Source organism: Zingiber officinale, chromosome 3B (genome assembly GCF_018446385.1).
Source record: "Zingiber officinale cultivar Zhangliang chromosome 3B, Zo_v1.1, whole genome shotgun sequence".
NCBI lineage: Eukaryota > Viridiplantae > Streptophyta > Magnoliopsida > Zingiberales > Zingiberaceae > Zingiber > Zingiber officinale.
Window position 1 is genome coordinate 124,523,069 of NC_055991.1, and position 18,818 is coordinate 124,541,886.

An 18,818-nucleotide genomic window follows, 5' to 3' on the forward strand; every position below is an offset into this window, starting at 1 on the left:
GCCATGACCGGCTTGTGTACCTCTATTTGTAATGGGGGAGCTCAATGCTCTCAACTCCCGGTACACGATGACAGAGAGGTATCTCTGCCGGCTACCACGCTGAGTCACCTGACCAACGGAGCCAAACAGAGTCCACCGTCTGTCGGCTACTACGCTGCTACACTAAATGCCAGCGGAGCCAAACAGAGCGGAACTGACTGCCGGCTACCACGCTGGGTCATATGACCAACGGAGCCAAACAGCAGAACCGTCACACACCTGCCTGATATACCACTAATCCATGAGTGGTGGTGTGTGCAGTACATGTAACTGGCGATGTGCTCAACCATAGTGGAGCCGACAATCGCGCAGCATGCAATCATGATGCATGACACTAAGCATAGTCATAAACTGATCAACATAACAATATCCATATATATAATATGGGTACCACAATATCAGTGAGTCAAATCCACAGATCTAGGGTATACAGGTCCTCTATGGTATAACAACCTAGATCCTAAACATATCTCCCTTCCATAACATATGTACCAACAATATACACAGATCAAAGAATCAAAGTCTAGGTACACGAATCATATGTGATTATGATTTGGGGTCACAGGACAGGAGTACTCCGACAGCATCCCGTCCACTCGGTCACTCATCAGGAGCAGTGACGACAGAGTGCACGGTTGTCATAGCCCTACCCACTCGGTCTCGCCATTTGTGTGTGAGAGGACTGACTGGCGTCAGGGGTGACTAGGACGCATCATTAGCATCATATGCATTGATGTATTTTATATTATTGTGATTGTGTTTGCTGCATTTGGTTGCTGCATTTTGGTTGGATGCATACCTTTGACCTGCATACAGGATTATTGACACTTTCGGTTTGACGACCCTTTTGTCTGGATAGGAGTTCCTGGTGAGTACAGCTTCCTCAGTTACCTTTCAGTTTTGCATATTTCCTATATATGATTAGGAAGCTGTATTCCATGTTTGTTGCTGTTAGATATATCTTACTACTCATGTCCATTGGTATTCGCTGAGTTGTTGAACTCACCCCCGTTGACACTATCTTTTTCAGGTACCAGGTTATTTATGGGGTCGCTTGGAGCATCCTATCTGCTGGTCCCCACGTCACATCAGAAGACTTATCGATTTCACGTATGATTTGTTTGTTTTATGTATCAGTTTGTTTAGCTCTGTACTCTGGTTTTATTTTTGGAGTGTTGATGTTGTTATGTGGTATTTTGTATTTGTTATTGGTTGTGTAAGCCTAGCCGGCTAGCAGTTTTGTGTTTTGGTTTTGGTACAGTCGAGTGGGCTGTTTTATTTTTAACTGCGTGGTTGTGTCAGCCAGAGGCTGAATTTGATATTAACTGCGTGGTGTTTGTTTTCTTTTATTGTTATTATTTCAGCCGCATGTGGTTGAGGTATATAGTGCTTGTAAAAAAGTTTCAGATTGTCCGCCGTACAGGGGAGATGCTGCCGAAATTTCTTCGGACAGAGACTCCTCCAGGGCGTGACACCAGATCTAGGCCTCTGTGTGACGGCAGAGGTAGTTGAATTGGTGTATGATTGTGGAGGAGTGGATTTGGTTGGTTAACTTAGTTTGTTTCCATGTTTGATTTGCTTTATCTTTCTTCTTATGCATTTTTGATATTGTAGTTTCTGTTTTGATTCATGTTTGAATTGCTTAGTTGTTAGTTTACCTTCATGTTAATTGTTTGAGGTTAATTTAGTTTACTTTCTTACTTAATTAGGTTGTTATGTTTTTCAATGCTTCTTAGATTGATAGTATGCACTTTGTTTAGTTCATTAAAGCATGTTAGCTTGATTTATGTATGATTGTTGATCTTGTATCATAGGGTGACAATGTGGTACAGGTTTAGCTTGTATGCATAATTATGTTTTGTTTAATTGTTGTTAAGTTTGTTTAGTCAATTGCTTTTGTTTAAATGTTGCTTTCTTTATGCATGTTTCTTCTATAGAAAGGATTCTCGCAGTGTAGAGTGACACTGCATTGTGAGTTCATATTTGCTGGTTAGTTAGGATTTCCTTATTTGCATTAGGTATAGAAATTCTAAAATAAAACCCCCATTATTCGATTTCATCTGAGAGCAAACGTCCTATCACTGGTTCCACGTGAGAGATGACTCGATCCTCTACTATACTACCTTAGTGTAGGTTAAGGGGTTCGGTTGAATATAAATGAATTAATTTGATCATGCGCAAGTGACAGTTGCGCGCATAATCATGGAACGGGGTGATATTTATAGATTTGATAATTTACAATTGGTGATCAGATTATAAACCTGTTGCAAGTGATATTACAGTTGAGTGTGCCTAGGTGCAAATTTGATGAACTTTGGATTAAATATCTTTAGTACATGCTTATGTTGTCAGATTATGGGAAGAAGGATACATGGTTGCCATGGTCTAGCAAGTCCAAGATGACTTAATACAAAGAGCATCAGGAATAAATATCCCTAGTGATAATAGCGGATTTATTCTTTCCCGTGTTACTCGTTGGGGAGCTTCGGTCTTCCTTGTTGAGAAGAAGAATGAATCGTTGACAATGTCTAGCAAGTTGAGACAACTTAATATAGAGACCATATAAAGGATTTGTTTGATCAACTCAAGGACACATAGGTATACCCTAAGATCACATTAAGATTTGACTAACATCAACGTAGAGTAAAAGTTGCAGATGTATAGAAGATGATGTTCTGCATACGGTATGAACATTACGAGTTTTGGTGATGTCGTTTGGGCTTACTAATACTCTAGCCACTTTTATGGATTTGATGAATATGATGTCCTTGGAGTATTTAGATCAATTTGTTATCATTCATAGAGGATATCTTGATATTCAAGATCAAAGGAGAAGTATATCCAAAACATTATGAAAGGAGTGTTGATATGCGAAGTTAAGTAAATATGCATTTTTGTTATCTTTCATGGGACTTCTCGAATATAGGGTTCGAGTTGAGACATTTTCGTGCATCCTCTAATGGTAGAAAGTTATTACCAGATGGGAAGTTAGATCATTTATGGGTGCCAAGGGTTGTTAGTCACCTTTTTGTTGCACACAACAAGGAAGCCCGAGTTGGTAAACAACACCTCATATTCTGAAATAATGAATGATATTTAGGATAGTCGATAGATTTTCACACGATAAAGAGAAACTCTTTATTTTCGAGGAAGATTGTGTATTCTTGAGACACATTCGATTATAGAAGACATACATCGTGAGGCATATCGATCATGATTTATGGGTCATTATATGTATTAAGACCTAAAATACCCTACTAGTGGAATGGTAGGAAGAAATATATTGTGGACTTGGGAGTCCGATGCTGGTGTGTCAACAAATGAAGGCAGAATATCAGAGTGGTGCAGTGGAAGCATGGTGGGCCCATAACCCACGAGGAGCATCAAAAACTAGCAGGCTTACTTCAGAAGACTTTTATACCCCAAATACAAAAAAGAGCATAGTAGGATGATCTTTGGAGGGTGTATGATTCGATTTGGGTGATCGTTGATTGATTAACCAAGTTCATCCATTTTTCTACTGACATGCTAGATGACTCTTTGGGATCACTTGGCAGAGTTTCCAATGAATCATGTGCACCAATCATGTGCAGAAGATGAGAGTTGCAGAGATGAGGATGTTAAGGTGGATGTGTGGACATATGAAGATGGAAAAAATAAGAAATGAGAGCATTAGAGAGAAAGTCGGAGTTGCATCTATTAAATAAAAACTCCGAGAGACACGTTTAAGATGGTACTGACATGTACTTAGACGACCAATAAATGCTCCAGTTAGGCGATGTGAAACTATGATAAACATGCATATCAAACGAGGAAGAGGAAGACAAAAAAAGACTTGGTTAACAACAATAAAACAAGATAAAATTTATTTAAATATAGATGATGATATAATAGGAGATAAAGCTCAATGGCGTAAAAGGATTCATACAACCGACCTCACCTAGTGGGAAAAAGTTTGGTTGTTGTTGTTGTTGTTGAAACAGACTGACTACCACACTAACCAGAGGACTTACTTCAAGCATGCAAGATGGATATCAAAGGCAGCTAGAAGATCATTTGTACCTAGTGGATTTTATCCACAATGTTTAGCTAGATAGTAATGTGGGTGTAGCTACAGTAGGGGGGCTCATAACCCATAGAGTAGTGATTCTCCACCTTGGAATAGGTCATCAAATAGTTATAAGGAACCCTTATTCTCTAATAGTGAGGGTCTCCCATGTTATTAGAATGGATGAGTATAGGGTGTACTACCTAGTTGTTACACTTATAGGAGGATATCAGTTTAAGTAGTAAATTTAGGGATCAAAATTTTATTAGAGGGGAGAATGTAATATACCAAAAATATAGCTAAGGATCTAAATATAATTCAAATGTGACATAATTAAATTATTTTAAGGAAAATAAATATATTTAGTGGATATTATATCAGGAAATAAGTTTATAAGAAATTATGGAATTTATTGGAATTTTTTTGAATTTTTAATGAGATGTTTTAGATCTTATGAGGATAAACGGATAGCATTTAAAGTCTGTTTAAGAATACTTTATTTAAAGGAGGATGATACGGGTTATAATAGGTCAGCCTGGCGAGTGAAGGAGAGGTCAAGGTCGAGAAAGATAGGAAAGATACATAGTCAGTCGAGTGAAGGCCGAGCAAGCACCCATGTGCTCATATACGCTCGGCCTGGTAAAGCCCGCCCGAGTATAAAGGCACTTAGCCCTATGTATTACTTCTAATACATTATTGGTCGACCGAAGGCCGAGCGAACACCCACGTGCTCGTATATGCTCGATCGAGCAAAGTCTGCCCGAGCATAAAGGTACTTAACCCTATGTATTACTTCTAGTACATTACCGGCCGACCGAAAGCCGAGCGAGCACCCACTTGCTCGTATATGCTAGGTCAGGCAAAGTTCGCCCAAGTATAAAGGTATTTAGCCTCATATATGGTTCCTAGCATATACGCTTGACCGAGTAAAGCCCGCCCGAGTATAAAGGTATTTATCCTTATATATGATTCTCAGCATGTTACCGATTGATTGAATACCGAACGAGCACCCACAAACTCAATTATGCTCGGCCAGGCAAAGCCCGCCCGTGCATAAAGGCGCTTAGCCTTATGCATAGTTTTAACATATCATCGGCCGATTGAAAACTAAGCGAGCACCCATATGCGCCTATATGCTTGGCTAGGCAATGCCTGCCCGAGCATAAAGGCACCTAGTTTTATATATAGTTCTTAACAAGCAGGTACCCATGAGCTCATATATGCAGCCGGTCTTAACGACCGACCGAGACATGATCAACAAGAGATATTCTTAACATATGCGGTTGGCTTGAATGACCGGTCGAGACACACTTAACAGATGACATTCTTATTATACATATGACCGGTTTAAAGGATCGGCTGAAAATATAACAACCTAGCAGATTTGATGGGAAATATCTTCTAAAAGCTTTTTCAATTATAATGATGTGTCCCCATCACAAATATAAGTCACAAATGACAAAAGAGGTACATTTGGGGTATAAAAAGATTCCTTAAAGGATTATTGCACGAAGTATAGAAGATGACTTTATCTCCTAACAAACCCTAATGAATTGGGGACTACTTCACGACTACGGAGGTCACATGAGGTAGTATAAAAGGGGGATCCTCTCCGTTGGCAAGGTATGTAAATTCTAGCATCTAAACTCTGTTTCACTTCAGTTATTGTCCTTCTTCCTTTCTTCCACCCTTGAGAGAGAAACTGACTTAAACGTCGGAGGGTCTTGCCAGGGATCTCCACCCCGGTCTTAGATCACTAATGCTTTGCTGGTTTGTCTCGCTGTGCGTAGGGTCACGGAGGGCTTCTTCCAGATCTCTAGGAGGCTATCTTTAGCAAGAAGCATTATTCACTGGAGCCAGCGCATGTCTTCGTAGATTTCAGACATGATCAAATTTAGCGCCGTTTGTGGGAACTATTCACCTAGATTTGAAGCTACGAAGATGGAGGAAGCTGGAAAACCCAACACTATTACTATATCGCAAGATAATCTGGAGTTGCTCATCAATGCTAAGGTGTGGAAGATATTACAGCAACAACAATAAGTCAATACTGGTGGCACGTTACACATAGCACCACATCCAGCGACATTAGTAACTTCTCATCATAGGGAGAGAGGGATCGAAGGGGGAGATCCAATTCATTTTCTCTCTACCCCTCTCTCTCCCACTTGACATTCTAAAGCATACTTTCGAACATCTCTTGAGCAAGGGGGATGAAAATCAATTCTTCAGGAGTCTTTTGGAGAAACCCATGTACGAGAAAAATGAAAGGGAAAGATTGTAGCTAGTGATAATTCTCCTGAAAGGATTATTACTCCATTTTCTCAACGAGTGTTAGATGATCCATTGCTGAAACATTATCAGAATTTAAATGTCGAAGAATACTCGGGGACAACTGAACTCGAGGATCATCTTCTTAAATTTGAACATGCAGCACTTCTCCAAAAATTTATCGATGGAGTTAAATGACGGATGTTCCTTACTACATTCGGAGGAGCAGCTCAGAGGTGGTTCAAGCAACTACCGAAAAACTCTATTTGTCACTTTAATGATTTCCACAAGGTATTCTTGCATCATTTTTCTAGCAATCGGAGGTACCATAAAACTCCGTGGAGTCTCTTTTCCATCAAGCAAGGCCTTAAAGAATCTATGAGAGCTTATATTAAGAGGTTCAACCAAGTGACTATTGATGTCCCTTCGGCCATCATGGAGATCTTGGTAAGCGCCTTCTCTCAAGGGCTTAATGATAATGATTTCTTTAAGGATTTGGTCAGGACCCCTCCTACCAATTTTGATATATTAATTGAGTAGGCTTCGGAGTTCATTAATGTGGAAGAGGCCCAAGCAACCGGAGGAAGGATATTACTACTTCTAAGGTTGGTTCCTGCTACAACCTGCCTGGTGGGACCTGCCCAACCCCCTAAAGGACCTCAGGCAGATCCACATCATCGTCATCTAGAGCCTCGACCTCAAGAAGTACAGCATGTAGATGCTCCCACACATTTCCCGCAAAGATGGTGCATGTATCATCTAACCAGCACCCACAACACAGAAAATTATTTTGCTCTAAAGAATCAGCAAGCGGGTAACACCGGCTATCGTCGGCATTCTCCAATGCCAAATCATCAGTGATATCCGCAATAGAATAGTCCTCTCAAAATTGAGTACAACCGAGCGTACCACAAGTGAAAATATTACCTCTCCCCGCTGTATAAGAACAAACGCTGGATCAAGTACAACTAGAGCAACCATCAGCCCGACAAGAAGAGAATCGCAACAACGCTGCTCGAGGCAGTATAAATATGATAGCTGGAGGACCCACTTATGGTGACTCCAATCGGGCGAGGAAATCGCACGCTCGGTGATTAGTAATCCACGTTGTTAGATGTAGTGCCGAGAAGGCGGTAGGACCAGAAATCAGTTTTGGGCCCAAAGATCTAGTAGGGGTAGAAGTACCCCATGATAATGCACTAATAATTAAGACTTTTATAGCCAATTACAACATTGCTCGTACTTTTATAGACACTGGCAGTTCTGTTAATATTATCTTTAAAAAATCTTTTGATCAGTTGTAGATCGACCCAAGTGAGTTTCATCCTATGGTTACTCCCTTATACGGGTTCACGGGCAATGAAGTACAACCACTGGGTCAAATAAAATTGACTATATCTTTAGGGGAGGAGCCCCTTATGCGGACACGCTGATCGGTTTTCATGGTGGTGGACACCCCATCAGCATATAATGTTATCCTAGGTTGGTCAACCTTGAATGAATTCAGGGCAGTCATTTCTACTTTCTGTCAGAAGATAAAATTCTTTGTTGATGATCAAGTGGGGGAAGTCAAGAGAGATCAAATAGTAGCATGTAAGTGCTATGTGGAGGTCGTGAGGGTGGAAGCTAATGCCGCTCGAAAAGCTCAAAGGATGGATATCAATGCCATCCATGAAAAATCACCCACCCTTGTATATGATGAAAAGGAGGAAGTGCAGATACAGACAGGCCGACCGGAAGCTACTACATACATCACGTTCGATCTTACTACTGATCTCAAGGAAGATTTGGTAAAATGCTTAATGAGAAACATCAACGTGTTTGCTTAGACACCTAAGGAGGCGAAAGGTATTGTACCAACAGTTATGGAGCACGCTCTTCATGTATATTCAGATGCCCGGCTGGTCAAGAAAAAGAAAAGGGACTTCGGAGTCGATCAAAACAAAATTATCAAGGAAGAAGTGGATAAACTATTGGAGGTTGGATATATTCAGGAATTACAATTTCCAAGCTGGCTGGCTAATGTGGTCTTGGTTTCTAAGCCTGGTAATAAGTGGCGAGTATGTATTGATTTCAGGGACCTCAATAAAGCTTGTCCAAAGGATTATTATTCTCTGCCTCGTATAGATCAAGTGTTGGATTCTACAGCTAGATGTAAATTCATCAGTATGTTGGACGCCTATCAAGGGTATCACCAAATTTCACTCGCTAAGACAGATCAGGAAAAGGTTAGCTTTATAACTGCTGAGAGTACTTATTGTTACACTGTTATGACTTTTGGTTTAAAGAATGCAGGAGCTACTTATCAATGGCTTATGAACAAGGTCTTTCAGAAGTATATCGGAAGAAACATGGAAGTTTATGTGGATGATAATCTTATTAAATCTATACGGGTTTCTAGTTTATGTGTTGATATTGAAGAAACTTATAGAACCCTAAGGAGGTATGGGCTCAAGCTCAATCCCAACAAGTGTTTATTTAGGGTCAAGAGTGGGAAGTTCCTGGGATACATGGTGACCGAGAGGGGAATAGAAGCCAACCCCAGCAAAGTGAAAGCATTACAAGACATGGCTCCCCCAAAGAACCTAAAGGAGGCCTAAAGATTGACAGGGAGGATTACCGCCCTGTCTCGTTTCATCTCTCGATCGACCGATCGGAGTCTCCCCTTCTTCAAAATACTCCGACGAGTAACTAAATTTCAATGGGATGAGGATTACAACAAGGAGAGACTTTGTGGATGTACTCTCCCTGTATTAGCTAAACCAGTAGTAGGAGAGACTTTGTGAATGTACTTATCAACCAACGATCATGCGGTTGGTTCTATATTAGTAAGGTAGGAAGAAAAAGAATAGTTACCTATGTATTTTTTGAGTCATTTATTAAAAGGAGAAAAGTGTTGATATACGACACTCGAGAAGTTAGCTTATAGATTGGTTTTAGTAACTTGGAGATTATGCCCTTATTTTCTGTTACACCCAATTATAGTATTAACTAACAACACTCTCGATCGGGTACTCATTAACCCAGAAGCATCCAAAAGATTGATTAAGTGGATGACAAAACTTAGTGAATATGATATACAGTATCAGCCTCGGGTGACCATCAAAGCTCAAGCATTGGCGGATTTCATAACAGAGATACCAAGCCCAGAAACAGAGGAACCCTGAATCATCTATATGGATGGATCTTCTACTCGACAAGGTAGTGGAGTAGGGATTTTGCTTATATCTCCCTAGGAAGATCGAATATAATTATCTGTCAGATTGAATTATAGAGCCACCAACAATGAGGTCGAATATGAAGCATTGATAGCAGGCTTGTAGACATGCGGGAGCTGTTCGTGTGGTAATTTATTCTGATTCTCAATTGGTAGCACAACAATTAACAGACAACTTTGGAATTATCATTGAAAGACTCAAGCTATATGCAGAGGCATTTGACAAATTGAAAGCTGAATTTCATGAAGTAAGTGTAAAGAAAATCCCTCGAACAGATAATTAAGCAGCAGATGAATTAGCTAAACTAGTTGTCACTATTATACCTTAGAGTTTAGATAGACCAGTGGAGCAAACATTATTAGTATCTTGTATTGAGCAACATGCTAATTTAGAAATCCAGGGTAATTGGAGAGCACCTATCATTCTATTTTTACAGCAAGGAATCCTACCCACTGATGCAGAACAAGCCAGGTTATTCAAAAAATGGGCAAGCCAATATACTATGATTGGAGATCATCTATATAAAAGGGCTTTTTCTAGTCCTCTACTCAAATATGTTGGATCAGACGACACATAATATATCCTACAAGAAGTGCATCAAGATTCTTGTGGCAGCTATATGGGAGGTCGGTCTCTTGCTAGAAAGATATTATTAGCTGGATATTTTTGGCCTACTTTACAAGCAAATGTTGCTCAACTTGTGAGAACCTATTTATCTTGTCAGAAACATCAAAATATTCCTCATCATCCTACTGAATTATTTAAGACTTCTATAGTATCATGCCCTTTTGATCAATAAGGCATGGATATAGTTGGGTCTTTCCCTCTTGCACCTGCTCAAAGGAGATTCTTATTAGTAACTGTTGATTATTTTTCTAAATGGGTAGAAGTAGAACCGCTGGCCAGAATTACCGAACATGCCGTTATTAAATTTCTATGGCATTATATTGTTTGTAGATTTGGTACTACACATAAAATAGTTTCTGATAATGGAAGGTAATTTCAGGGTAGGAAAAATTTAAAAATGGTGTTCTGATTATGGCATCACACAATCCTTTACCTCTGTAGCGTATTCACAGAGTAATCGACAAGCCAAAGTAACCAACAAGGAAATTATTAGAGGACTCAAAACTAAATTAGATCACGTCAGTGGTAGCTAGGTAGATGAATTACCCAATGTATTGTGGGTATATCATACCACTCCTCGAGAAGCCACAGGAATTACTCCTTTTCACCTGGTCTATGGGGGTGAGGCAGTGATCCCGATTGAAGTTGGAGTAGAATTTGATCGAAGAAGACTTTATTATGATAGCAATGCGGATCGACGCCTCATGGAACTTGACTTAATAAAGGAAGAATGGGATAAAGTGGCAACCTGACTCATTTCATATCGTCAAAGGATGTGACAAAATTACAATAAAAGAGTTATTCCAAGGTTTTTTCAGGTAGGCGATCTTGTATGGAAGTGCATCAAGCTTGTCGGAGATGTTAACAAGCTGGAACCTCAATGGGGAGGACATTATAAAATCACACATAAACTTGTATCGAGCTCCTATTACCTCCAAGATGCAGAAGGGAGAAAACTCGAACAACCTTGGAGTGTTAATCATTTGCAGCCATATAGAACTTAACAAATATGCTTGCAAGTCATTTATATATTTTGTACGAACACTGTTGATATGAATAATAGAAAAAGTGTAGGTAATATTATGTGGGAGGGGTCATATACTTCTTTAAACCCCCATAATAGTCAATCAAAGACCTTAAGGAGTGACCAGCCAAGCTTCCTTAAGGGGAACCAGAGACTTTAAACCATAATAGTCGATCAGGGACCTTAAGGAGTGACCCACCAGGCTTCCTTAAGGGGAACTAGAGACTTTAAACCATAATAGTCGATCGTGGACCTTAAGGAGTGACCGGCCAGGCTTCCTTAAGGGGAACTGAAGATTTTAAATCATAACAGTCAATCGTGGACCTTAAGGAATGACTGACCAGACTTCCTTAAGGGGAATTGGAAATTTTAAACCATAACAGTTGATCGGGGACCTTAAGGAGTGACTGGCTAGGCTTCCTTAAGGGAAATCAAAGACTTTAAACCATTGAATAATCGATCGAGGACCTTAAGGAGTGACCAACCAGAGTTCCTTAAGTGGAACCGAAGACTTTAAACCATAACAGTCGATCGGGGACCTTAAGGAGTGACCGGCCAGGCTTCCTTAAGCGGAACCAGAGACTTTAAATAATAACAGTCGATCGGGGATCTTAAGGAGTGACCGGCCAGGCTTCCTTAAGGGGAACTGGAGACTTTAAACCATTGAACAGTCGATCGGGGACCTTAAAGAGTGATCGGCCAAATTTTTTTAAGGGAAACCGGAGACTTTAAACCATAACAGTTGATCAGAGACCTTAAGGGGTGACTGACCAGGCTTCCTTAAGGGGAGCCGAAGACTTTAAACCATTAAACAGTCAATCGGGGACCTTAAGGAGTGACTAGCCAGACTTCCTTAAGGTGAACTGGAGACTTTAAACTATTGAACAGTCGATCGGGAACCTTAAGGAGTGATCGGCCAGGATTTCTTAAGAGGGAAACGAAGACTTTAAACCATAATAGTCGATCATGGACCTTTAAGAGTGACCAACCAAGCTTCCTTAAGGGGAACCGGAGACTTTAAACCATTGAATAGTGAAGTTGGACCCTAGTGAGTGAAGCTAGGTGATGAAAGTTTTAGTGAATGAAGTCAGGCAATGAAAGTCCTAGTGAGTGAAACTAGGTGATGGAAGTCCTGGTGAGTAAAGACAAGCAATGGAAGTCCTAGTGAGTGAAGCTAGGCAACCCAAGGGGGAGGTAACCACAGGTAATGAGAAGTCTTGGAAGAGTAAACTCCAAGCATGTGTGACCAACTGGTTTTCGATCGACTATGTGTGTGTTAGAGTGTATACTAAAAGTCTAGTTTTTTGTAAACATTTATTTTAAAATAAAGAATCACATTGGTCAAATGTCTACATTTATATGCTAAGTGTAGTTGTTCAATTAATTTATATTGTAGATAACATGGTGTGTGGTGTCACACATAAAAGATCATGTTATCAGTTCCTTATAAATTAAAAATAGTAGCTCACGACTAAGATGGATAGGAACAAACCATTGGAATAGCCGTAGTGTAATTTGGTATTAGTTTATCTTGACTATAAAATTACACTAGTACACTCTGAGTGTATTGAGCAGGATCATTTAAGGTAGTTTCTTTTTATACTGACTGTATAAAAGAACAAGACCTTTGTTATTATGGAAGTGTGTGCTCTTAATCCTGATATAATAACAAGCGCAAATATTTAGTATTTATTTCTTTAATTTATCAGTGGGTGAGACTTAGTTCTATAAATCAAGAGGTCCGATAAGTTGGGAAATAATATTATTTATAGTGTGTGTTGTTGATTATAGAAAGAAACTGTGACCAAGCAATCTAGGTTGATGATGTCCCCAAGAGGAGCTCATAAGGATTGTCATGTAAACCCTGCAGGTGGACTTAGTCCGACATAACAATAAGGTTGAGTAGTACTACTTATGGAGCTAGATATTAATTAAGTGAGTTGTCAGTAACTCATTTAATTAGTGGGCATTCGATATCTTAAACACAGGGAGATTAACACACTCATGATAAGAAGGAGCCCATATAGGAATAAGGGATTGGTGCGGTAGTTCAATAATAACTCTTTAGTGGTATGAGTTATTATTGATGAACTCGAGTTGGGTGTTCGGGATGAACACGGGAAGCTCAAGTTCATCAGGAGACCAAAACCAATTCCTCCTCTCGGTACCTATCGTAACCTTTTATAAATAAAGTCTTATATCCACCTAAACCCAACTTCTTACCGACCTTAAGGTGGTCGGCCAAGCCAAGCTTGGAGCCCAAGCTAGGGACGGCCAAACCAAGGTTAGATGGGTTCAAGTGGTGGCTGACCCTAGCTTGGAGCCCAAGTAGGTGGCCGACCATAATAAAAATAAAAGGGAGTTTATTTTAAAATCCTTCCTTATGTGGAAGCCATGATTTTAAAGAGAGTTTTAAAAATTAAATCTTTCCTTTTATAGTTTCTACAAAGGATTAAGAGAAATATTTGATATCTTTCCTTATTTGTAGTTAAAAGAAATATTTTAATTTTTGGAGAAAACTTTCCTTAATTGTAATCATCCACATGTTTTAAAAGAGAGATTTTAATTTATAAAAGTTTCCTTTTGTAACCAACCATGAAGGGAATTTAAAAGAGAAATTTTTATTTTAAAAATTTCCGGAAACAAATAAGGAAGTTTTAATTTTGTGTTTAAAACTTTATTTTTTTGAGGTCAATGAGGTGGCCGACCATTAAAAGTTTAAAAGGAAGTTTTTAATTAAGTTTTCCTTTTTAGTCATTGGCAAGGAAAATAAGGAAGTTTTAATTATGTTTAAAATTTTTCTTATTTGCCAAGACCAAGGAATATAAAAGAGAGGGTAGAGGTGTCTCACCTTAGAACACATCTATTATTCCTCTCCTCTCTTTTCCTTGGTGGTGGCCGGCCCTCTTCTCTTGCTCATCCTCTTCTCTTCTTCCTTGGAGACCGGCGGCATCACATCTCTTGGAGCTTTTGGTGGCCGGATCTTGCTTGAGGAAGGAGAGAAAGGATGCTTTGTTTCCTTGCATCCCTTGGAGCTTAGTGGTGTTGGCCGAAACTTGGAAGGAAGAAGAAGGCTTGAGTGGATTCTCATCTTGGTAGATCGTCGCCCACACGACGTCTAAGATAAGGAGAGGAATACGACAGGAGATCGTGAGGTCTATAAGTTACAAAAGGTAACTAGTTTTGTTTCTGCATCATAACTAGTTCATCTTTTGTATGGATTTTGAAATATCAAACACAAGAGGCTAACGATTCTAGGTTTCAGATTTATGATTCAATTTTGTGTTTCTTTTATTTTTCGATCTTATGATTCGATTGCTCTTAATGGTTAAACCTGTTGGAGTGTATACTAAAAGCCTAGCTTTTGTATAAACATTTATAAGAATCACATTGGTCAAGTGTCTACATTTATATATACCAAATGTAGATGTTCAATTAATTTATATTATAGATAACATAGTGTGTGGTGTCACACACAAAAGATCGTGTTATCGGTTCTTTATAAATTAAAACAGTAGCTCACGACCAAAATGGAAAGGAACAAACCATTGGAAGGTCGTAGTGTAATTAGGTATTAGTTTATCTTAACTATATAATTACACTACTACACTTAGAGTGTATTGAGCAGGACCATTTAGAGGTCGTTTCTTTTATACTGACTTTATAAATGAACAAAGACCTCAGTTATTATGGAAGTGTGTGCTCTAAATCCTAATATAATAATAAGCACATATATTTGATATTTATTTCTTTAATTTATCAATGGGTGAGATTTAGTTCGATAAATCAATAAGCCCGATAAGTTGGGAAATGATATCACTTATAGTGTGTGTTGTTGATTATAGAAGGAAACTGTGTCCTAGTGATCTAGGTTGATAATGTCCCCAAGAGGAGCTCATAAGGATTGTCATGTTAAACCCTGCAAGTAGACTTAGTCCGACATGATGATAAGGTTGAGTGGTACTACTCTTGGACTAAGATATTAATTAAATGAGTTGTCAATAACTCACTTAATTAGTGGACATTCGACATCTTAAATACAGGGAGACTAACACACTCATAATAAGAAGGAGCCCAAAAATGTAATTTGGGATTGGTGCGGTAGTTCAATAATAGTTCTTTAGTGGAATGAATTATTATTGATGAAATTAAGTTATGTGTTCGGGGCGAACACGGGATGCTTAATTTCATCAGGAGACCAAAACCAATTCCTCCTCTCGGTCCCTATCGTAGTCTCTTGTATATAGAGATTTATACCCACCACATACCCACCTTCTTACCCATCCTAATGGAGCCGACCAAGCTAAGGTCGGCCAAGACCCAAAGGTTGAGCCAAGTTAATTGGCCGGTCATAGCTTGGAGCCCAAGCTTGATTGGTCGGCCATATTAAAAGGGAATTTATTTTTAATTAAAATTATTTCTTATGTGGATATCATGGTTTTAAAAGAGAGTTTAAAATTTAAATCTTTCCTTTTATAGCTTTCTACAAAAGATTAAGAAAAGATTTGAAATCTTTCCTTATTTGTAGATTGAAAGGTAGATTTTAATTTTGAGAAAACTTTCCTTTTTAACCATGTTCATGATTTAAAAGAAAGTTTAAAAAAATAAATATTCTCTTTTATTAGTTTCTACAAAAGATTAAGAAAAGATTTGATATCTTTCCTTATTTGTAGATTGAAAAGAGATTTTAATTTTTAGAGATAACTTTCCTTTTTGGAAATTATCCACATGTTTAAAAGAAAGATTTTAATTTATAAAATTTCCTTTTTACTAACCAATCATGAAGGGAAAAATTATTGGAGAAATTTTTTATAAATTTCCGGAAACAAATTAGGAAGTTTTAATTTTTGTTTTAATTAAAACTCTCCTTGTTTTGGGGAGAAAAGTGGTCGGCCAAATAATTTGGAGAAGAGAAAATTATTTTTAATTAAATAAATTTTCTTTTTCGTGGCAAAAGAATTATGGAAGTTTTTATTAAAATTTCCTTATTTGCCAAGACCAAGGAATATAAAAGAGGGGGTAGAGGTGCCTTCATGGTGAACAACTCTATTCTTTTCTTCCTCTCTTTTTCTCTTTGGTGTGGCCGGCCCTTAGAGGTTCTCCCTCTCCTCTTCTCTTCTTCTCTAGTGGTCGGTTTTATCCCCTCTTGGAGCTCTTGATGGTGGCTGGTTCAAGCTAGGAGAAGAAGGAGAGAAAGGAGGTTTTGTTTCTTGCATCCCTTGGAGCTTGGTGGTGGTGGCCGGACCTCTACTTCTCTTGGAGAATTATGGTGGCTGAATCTAGCTTGGAGAAGAAGGAGCTTGGTGGTTCTCGTCTCGGAAGATCATTGCCCACACAACGTCTGAGATAAGAAGAGGAATACGGTAGAAGATCAAGAGGTTATTTTGCTTACAAAGAAAGGTATAACTAGTAATTGTTTTCCGCATCATACTAGTTTTCTTTGTATAGTTATTTATGGAAATACCAAACACAAGAGGCATATGATTCTAGAGTTTTCGAAATAGTTTTTTTTTCGAGTTTGTGTTTTCTTCTTTTTCGAATTTGTGATTCGATTGTTCTTTTTGGTTAACCTAGAGTTATTTAAGGAAATAAATATTAGCTTTCCTTAAAAGGCTTTGCCTAGGCGGTGGTGGTTGCTCCCATATCCAAGAAGGCCATGTGCCTCGCCATGCAGTCCTGGAAGCTAATTTTGGAAATTAATATTTATAGAATTAATAACTTAGGTAGATTTGAATCAATAGTGTTAAGTTCCGCTTGAGATTCAAATCTAAATCATTAAGAACAGATAAGTTAAATTTGGAATCAATGATGTTAAGTTCCATCTGCGATTCCTAATTTAACTTTTAAAGAACACAATAGGTTATTTAAGGAAAGGTTCGACATTTGTACAAAAAAAATTTGTACAGTGGAACCGGTACGATTTTCTTAGGACTAACTAACAAAACCTAGGGTTACTGTAAGGTGATTAAATATTGAATTTCATTGAAAGGCTTTGTCTAGGAAGTGGTGGATGATCTCATACCCAAGAAGGCCTAGTACCTCGCCATGTTTAACCTGGAAGCTGATCTCTGAAATAAATATTTAATCAAATTTGTAACATGGGTGGATTTGGATTAATAATGTTAAGCATCATTTGCGATCCAAGTCTAAACCTCTAAGAACAGATAAGTTGAATTTGGAATCAATAATGTTAAGTTTTGTTTGCGATTCCAAATTTAATTTCTAAAGAACACAATAGGTTGTTAGGAAAGGTTCAGGACTTGTACAAAATTTTTATACAAGGGAACCGGTATGATATTCTGAGTAACAACTAATAATTGGTATCGAAGCTAGGGTTTGCCTTTGTGTGTTTGGTTTTCAGTTTAATTATGCACATGTCATACATATTTTAGGCAGGATAATAGTAGGATGTGTAAATAGATTAACTCTGTGGTTGCAGGCATCCTAGATCCAACTATTATGACTCTAATGTGATTGTGTGTGATTGGACCCTTGGGCATGTCAAGGGCATTTTATGTGTGTGCATGATTGTATTTATTAAAATACAGCAGGAGTTGTATTAGCCCTAGGATTTTACTTTTTTGTTCGATCCTGGCTCCATGTGCATTCCCTTGTGGAATATAGGATCAATATATGTAAAATTTTATTCTTGTTGCAGATCGTATCCTTGCGAGGCATGATACTATTAGAGGACCAGAGGCGCAGTAGAAAAGGAAGTTCGATGGACCCAACGACATGAACCCTAGGGCTGGCATCACACGGAGGCCAGTGATGGAAGAAGTCATAATAGTTGGAAAATTAATTTCCATATTTATTGCTTTTATTTACTGTGATGTGTGTGATGAGTGCTTGCATGGTTAAAATTTCTCACCTTAAATAACTAAGTGGGAGAGTAATTTTAAATAAATTCCACGATCTCGATTACTGGTTTGTAAGTTATGCAAACAAACTTGCGTGTTGGCTTTGAGTGCCTTCCTCCACAACGGATGTGTTTGTTTATAGATCACTAGATCAAACTTCCTAAATGGATGATTATAGGAAATTTTTTAGGAGCGTGTGATCTTCTCCAACTGAAGGGGCACAATCTTATTTAATGGACTAAGTATCAAGTAATGATACACACTTAGGCACATTTAATAGTATCCTCCCCAACGAAGTCACTGCTATTATTTGTGTGACCAAAGGAAAATCAGCTATTAATTTTATTTGTCATAAAGTTAGGATGACAAGATAATAAAATTAATGGGTGAGCCCCTCCTCTTACAAATGTTTGAATTTGTATACGTCCACACTAATGTGGCATACAAAATTCACGGTATTTAAGGTGTTGGTGAATTTAAATGATATTGTTTTGAGGAATCAATATTATTCTAAATTCTAAAGGCATGACCAAAACTTATTTTGTGATTCTTAGGATGACTTTCAACCCACTGGTTATTATTCTGAAAGAGAACAAACTTACTGGTCCCAACTACATAGATTGGAAAAGAAACCTGGACATTATCTTAACTGTTGAAGGCTATAAGTTTGTACTGTTGGAGGCCTTCCCTAATGTGCCTAATAGTGATTCTAGTAAAGAGGAGATTGAGTA